This window comes from Arachis ipaensis, chromosome B1 (assembly GCF_059453495.1).
Source record: "Arachis ipaensis isolate K30076 ecotype BB chromosome B1, ASM5945349v1, whole genome shotgun sequence".
Taxonomy (NCBI): Eukaryota; Viridiplantae; Streptophyta; class Magnoliopsida; order Fabales; family Fabaceae; genus Arachis; species Arachis ipaensis.
In genome coordinates, this window is record NC_142436.1 from 10,459,998 (window position 1) to 10,465,997 (window position 6,000).

A 6,000-nucleotide genomic window follows, 5' to 3' on the forward strand; every position below is an offset into this window, starting at 1 on the left:
CACACTAGGTGTTTGATAAAATATTTTCACTAGTTTTAGAGTAGTTTTCTTTACTCTTGGCCTAGGCTAAGGGAATTGAGTGACCTTGAGTCATTGGGTCTTATTGAATTGGTGATTTGAGAATTCTTAGTGGTCAATTTGATAACCATTGATACTAGTCTACTACTAAGTCAATTAGTAGCTAAGTTAGGACTTATAGATTGATATTGATCAAGCCTATTTGATGTACTTTAATCTTGAAGTAGACATTGTACGTACTTCAAGCATAGAAGTAGACTAAATAGGTTGGTCCCTCATAATTGTCAATACATGGTTTGTAGACAAGGATAGTGATCTCAATTCCTATGCCTAGCCAAGAGTTCTTTTCTTTTCTTTTATTAGTTAATTGTCATTTACTTTCTTGTCATTTATATTTTCTTGTCAAATATCAAATCAAACCCCCTTGTTCCTTCATAGCCAATAATTGATCACTTCATTGCAATTCCTTGTGAGACGACCCGAGGTTTGAATAATTCGGTTAATTCTTATTGGGGTTTGTACTTGTGACAACCAAAACATTAAAATTTAACTTGTCGGTTTGGAACTATACTTACAACGAAGTTATTTCCTCTTTTACCGAGAAGAAATTTTAAGCCGACGGTTTTGCTCTTTCAAATTTTTGGTGCCGTTGATGGAGAATTGCAATGGTGTTATATTATTGGCTATTGTAAATATGTGAATATTGTGAATATGCTTGCTTTTTTGCTTGTTTGTTAGTTTTTGTTAGGTTTAGAAATTTTTTGCTTATTTTTGTTAGCTTTTGTTTTTATTTGCCACTATGAATTCTCACCCTTTTGGCTTTGAGTGTGGTTATAGGAGATGAAATTACAATGACGACATGCATCAAGGATGGAACAATCAAAGATGGGAGGAGTCTCAAGGATTTGATCACCCTTCTTGGCAACAACCTTCCTAAATGTGCTATGAGCAAGAGTCATTCCAAGATGCATACCAAGACAATGGATAAGGTGGACCCCCTTGTGAATACCAACAACCCCACCATATGCCTATGAATCCCCTCCTCAATATAGCCCTCAACCATCATACTCACAAGCCTCATACCACCAAAAACCTCATATGACCCTAACCCATATCCACTATACCAACCACCTTGTGAACCATATGAACCATATGTAGAACCACCACAATTCCACCACCAATACCCTCAAGAACCACCAACTCACTATTCTTACCAAGATGAATCACCTCCCATGTATGAGAATTTTCAACCACAAAATAAATTCTCCTTTCCACCACAACCCTCCATAGAAGAATATCCATATCTATTGGTCCAAGAGCAACAGGATCCTACCTATGTTAGTCAAGTAGAACAAGAGCCAAGGGGTCACTTCAAGGAAGAAATGGATCGGTTTCAAGTAATCATCCGTCAAAAGGAGCAAGAGGAAGCCCAAAGAACGAATGAAGCTATCGAGGCTAACCTTGCCAAAATTAAAGCCAACTTGGACTCATGGGATTTATACCGTAGACAAAGCGTCTCCATGGATGAATATGAGAAATCAACTGAAGAGTGGAGCATGAAGGAGATTTTAGAATCCCAACATGAGGACAAGGAGATGGAGTGTGTTGTGCAACAGGTAGAAATGATGGAAATTGTTGAAGAAGAAGAAGTGGTTGAAGACCTAGGCGAAATTGAGTAAGAGGTGGGAGAAGTTGAGCAAGCAAGCTCTACCATTGAAGATGATTCCACATCAACCAATGTGTCTTTTGGAATTGATGAACCTCCCTCATTGTGTTATGAAATTAATGACAAGGAGGATCGTGCACAACCTCCGACACATGGCTTGAGCAATGAGGGATGTATAGAAAAAGTTGGTGAACAAGGAATTGAAATTGAAGAAGCTTGCCAAGAGGTGGAGGTAATCAAGGAAGAGTATAAGGGAATGACACTTTCAAGATCATTGGAACCACCCCTTCCTAAGTCACCATCTAACACAACATTCAAGTGGGTAAAATTCTTATCCATAAGCTTTACTTTCCCACTTGAATATGGTTTGCTTGAGACGGATGGGCAACTTAGAGCTCTTTGTGGAGTTAAGAGCAAGAGAGAATTGGTTAATGGGTGGAAATGCCAATCAAGGTTCTTTATGATTGGAAACTCCAAGTCTAAGTACAATGGTTAGTATAGTTCTCAATTAAAAGGGTCTAGGAAGATGGTTTGGTGCTTACTTGAGAATTCGGATCACTTGCCACCCAAATGGAATTGTCTTGATCAACTTGAAGATGGGTGTAGAAACAAGGTTTGGGATCTAGGAATATATGAAAATCAATTTTGGGAGCCCTTAGCTTGTGTGAAACTTCATCAAAGCTTGGTGCTATTGATTTTGAATTTTGGAGCTTGTTGGAAGTCCAAGCATTGGTGGAAGTTCAAGGAAGAGTACAAGCACAAGCCACCTTGACAAGGAACATCCCAATTGTCCAACTTAATGACTTAAACTAAAAGTGTTAGGTGGGAGGCACCCCACCATGGTAAACTCTTTCCACTCTCTTGTATATATAATCAATGAATGAATTGAGTTGCCATTGTTAGGTAGTTTTCTTCTTTTTATACTTTTGCATACCTTGTTTTGATTGTTAGGTTACTTGTTAAATTCATGCTTTGATTATGATAGTTGTTTTGAATTGCATTTCACTTGAAGTGCAAGTTTTGTTTGTTTTGTCTTTGAAAATTTTTCAAAAACTAAAAGATTTTTGTTGAATTTGAATTTTGGTTAGTTCAGAGTGTAAATAGGCTAGGAAAGTGCCCTGTTTCTGTTTTATGCTTTTTTTTAAAAAAAGAAGAGGGCATCCACGCGTAAGCGTGGACGACGCGTACACATTACTGGTCTTTCTCGCATACCCACGTGTAAGCGTGAGCGACGCGTATGCGTCGAAAAGCTGATGTTGGGACTCCTAGTATAAAAATCAGAAAGTTGCGCTGGAGTGGTGCTGCGTTTGGACTGAGAGCACAATTTAGCTCCACGCGTACACGTGGATGACGCGTATGCGTCACCTATCTTTTCTGCGATCCACGCGTACGCGTGGACGACGCTTACACGTCGTTTTCCCTTTTCGCTTTTCGCACGTGCACATCACCCACGCGCCCGCGTCGCCTTAGCTGCCTTGTTTTTGTTTTGCTGCTTTCTTTTCTTTTCTTCTTCTTTCCTCTTCTCTCCTTCTTTCTTTCTACCTTTCTTCTTCCCTCTTTTCCTTTCTTACTTTCTTGTTCTCCCATTTCTTCCCTTTCTTCTCTTCTCACCTTTCTCATCTTTTCTTTCTTACTTCTTTTTACTTCTTCTTCTCCCTCTTTTTAAATTTTCACTTCTTACTTTTCTTATTTTTTATTTTCTTTTGTTTATTGCATTTGGATACTTTCATTCATTGCATTTTAATTTTGTTTTTATAGCTTGTTTTTATTTTATTTTCTAATTCTCTTATTTTTATATTGGTGTTGAATCCTTCTACTCAACTGTTGAGAATTTCTTAGAACATTTTGGTGCTTCTTGACTTGTTTGATATTGTTGGGTGATGAAACTTTTAAATCAATGCTTAATCTTTGATGACTCTTGCACCCTTTGTGCATTGATATGAACTCATATTGTCTTTCATTACCCACTCTTTCTTGTTTGAACTTGATGCTCAACATGCTCTTCATGTCATTTACTTATGTTTTGACTTCACTTTTGCATCAAGTATTAATTGATATGCCTTAGCTCATATTGTTTTTTCACTAACATGTTGTAACTACCATGTAGTTGAGAACCCTACTCTTATTTGGCATTAGCCCCCGCCTATGTTCTATTTACTTTGATATCTTTGTCGTAGGCTTAATTTCCTTTTTTTTTCTCTCCTTTTAGGCCGGCCACCAAGAAGGGAAAGGAAAAGCTTCTAAATGGGGCAACAAACAAGTTCCTCTGCACAACCTTTTGAAGAAGCTCATCAGTTATAGCAACCCATCCACCTTGCTCTTCTTTGCATGCACCGAGGACGGTGCAAATTTCTAAGTGTGGGGAGGTCGTCCAACCGACTTTCGTGGGTAACAATTTCCTTTTCCAACACCAATGCTTAATTTTCTTTGTTAGTTAGTTGTTGCATTAAATGATAGGTTGCATGTTAGTTAGAATTTGTACATATTTTTACCACTTTTTTCTTGTTAGGACTACTTGGTTGAGGTGATGATTTCTTTTCTAAGAAAATTATTTTAGGGCACCCTACCAATTTGAAATTTTTTTTTTGTTGAACTTGCTTGAAGAATTTATTTTGGAACATGATTTTTTATCTAAGAACACATAAGCATGTGAGTTTTGAGCCAAATTGTGTGGTTACATCATATAACCACTTATTTCCATTCTTGTGTGTATTATTCTCTCTCTATGATTGTAATCTTTGATTTGTTTGATTCTTTATATCCATTATTTTGTGTATGAATGCATTTATATGGTTGAGACCATCATTTCATTTAGCTCACTTACCCAAATAGCCTACCATTCATCAACTATTGTTAGCCAATTTTGAGCCTATTTAATACCTTCTGTTCTTAATTTTAGCACATCACTATCCCTAAGTGAAAAATAATAAATGTTCCTTAATTTGGATCTTTGATTAGCTTAGGCTAGTGAGGGTGTATATCATTTGGGTATGGGAAACTTGGGAACATTGGTTGAGGTAAAAGTGTGTTTTTTTATTTTTGTTGAAGATCTTGGAAATTGGGTACATATTCATACACTAAATGTTAAAACCATATGCATTGATACATTTGTATATACTTTAGTGAAAAAATGATAAAGAAAAAAAAATATATATATATATGAAAGAAAAAGAAAAATATATAGAAAAAGAAACAATAAAAAGGGGACAAAAATGTCCCAAAGTAAAGTAATAATAACAATGCATATGGAATATGAATTGAAGAGAATTCATGAGTATGTGAAAAAGTGGGAATCATGGGTAGCTAGGTGGTGTATTAGAATTGTATAGGTTGTTATATGTGTTTGGTAAGCGCTTAGGTTAATCAAAGATTCAAATTTCAAGCTCACTTGACCATATGCATCCTTACCGTTCATATCCTGGGTCGAGCTATCCGACATGGGCTGATTAAAGACAAAGCGACCGACCTCTTCAGGTCAGGTCCCCTGTTCATGCCCTGGGTCGAGCTGTATGACTCGGGCTGGTTAAAGACAAGTCGACCGACCTCTTCGGATCAGGATTACCCGACCTCTTCATAAAAGAGTTCGGCCAAATTGCTACAAAGGCCCAAGTAGGCTCAAACAGAGGAACACGACCCAAATCTAAAGGAAGCCCAAACCTAAAAAGATAAGGGCGGTTCCCTTAAAGATAAAGATGACTTCACTCAAAGATAAGATAAGATAACTATCTTATCTCAAGAGAAGATCACTCCACACCATTATAAGAACACCCAGGTATAACTCATACTCTGATTCTACAAAATACCTGCTTAAAACCCATGCTAACTTAAGTATCGGAGTCTCTTGTAGGTACCACCACCCTCCAGTGACAAAGGATCAACTACATCAGCACCACCACCGCCTCCAACAAGTCAGACGTATTAGCTCCGGCCGCCACAGCAGATCTCATTCGAGATCGACCTAACAGTTTTAGATAACTCTCGAAACATTGGCGCCATTTTCGGGGAACCTGGAAGTCATTCCATCACCATGGCAGATAACCTTGACAACGACCACGACTTCGGATTGGAGGAGAGAACTCCGCATAAGAACACGAACACCACACCAAAGGATACGCCTCAACCAAACAAAGACAAGAATGTGCCAAACACAGAAATCATGGAGGCCCTACAAGCTCAACAAGATCACCTCAAATAGCTCGAAAAAGAGGCCGAACATCAATGGGAAGTCGAAAGAAACCTTTAGAGAGAAACTAGGCGACGCCGAGAGTTGGAGGACAAACTCCTAAAACTCGAAGCCGACCTGAAAACCAAAACCA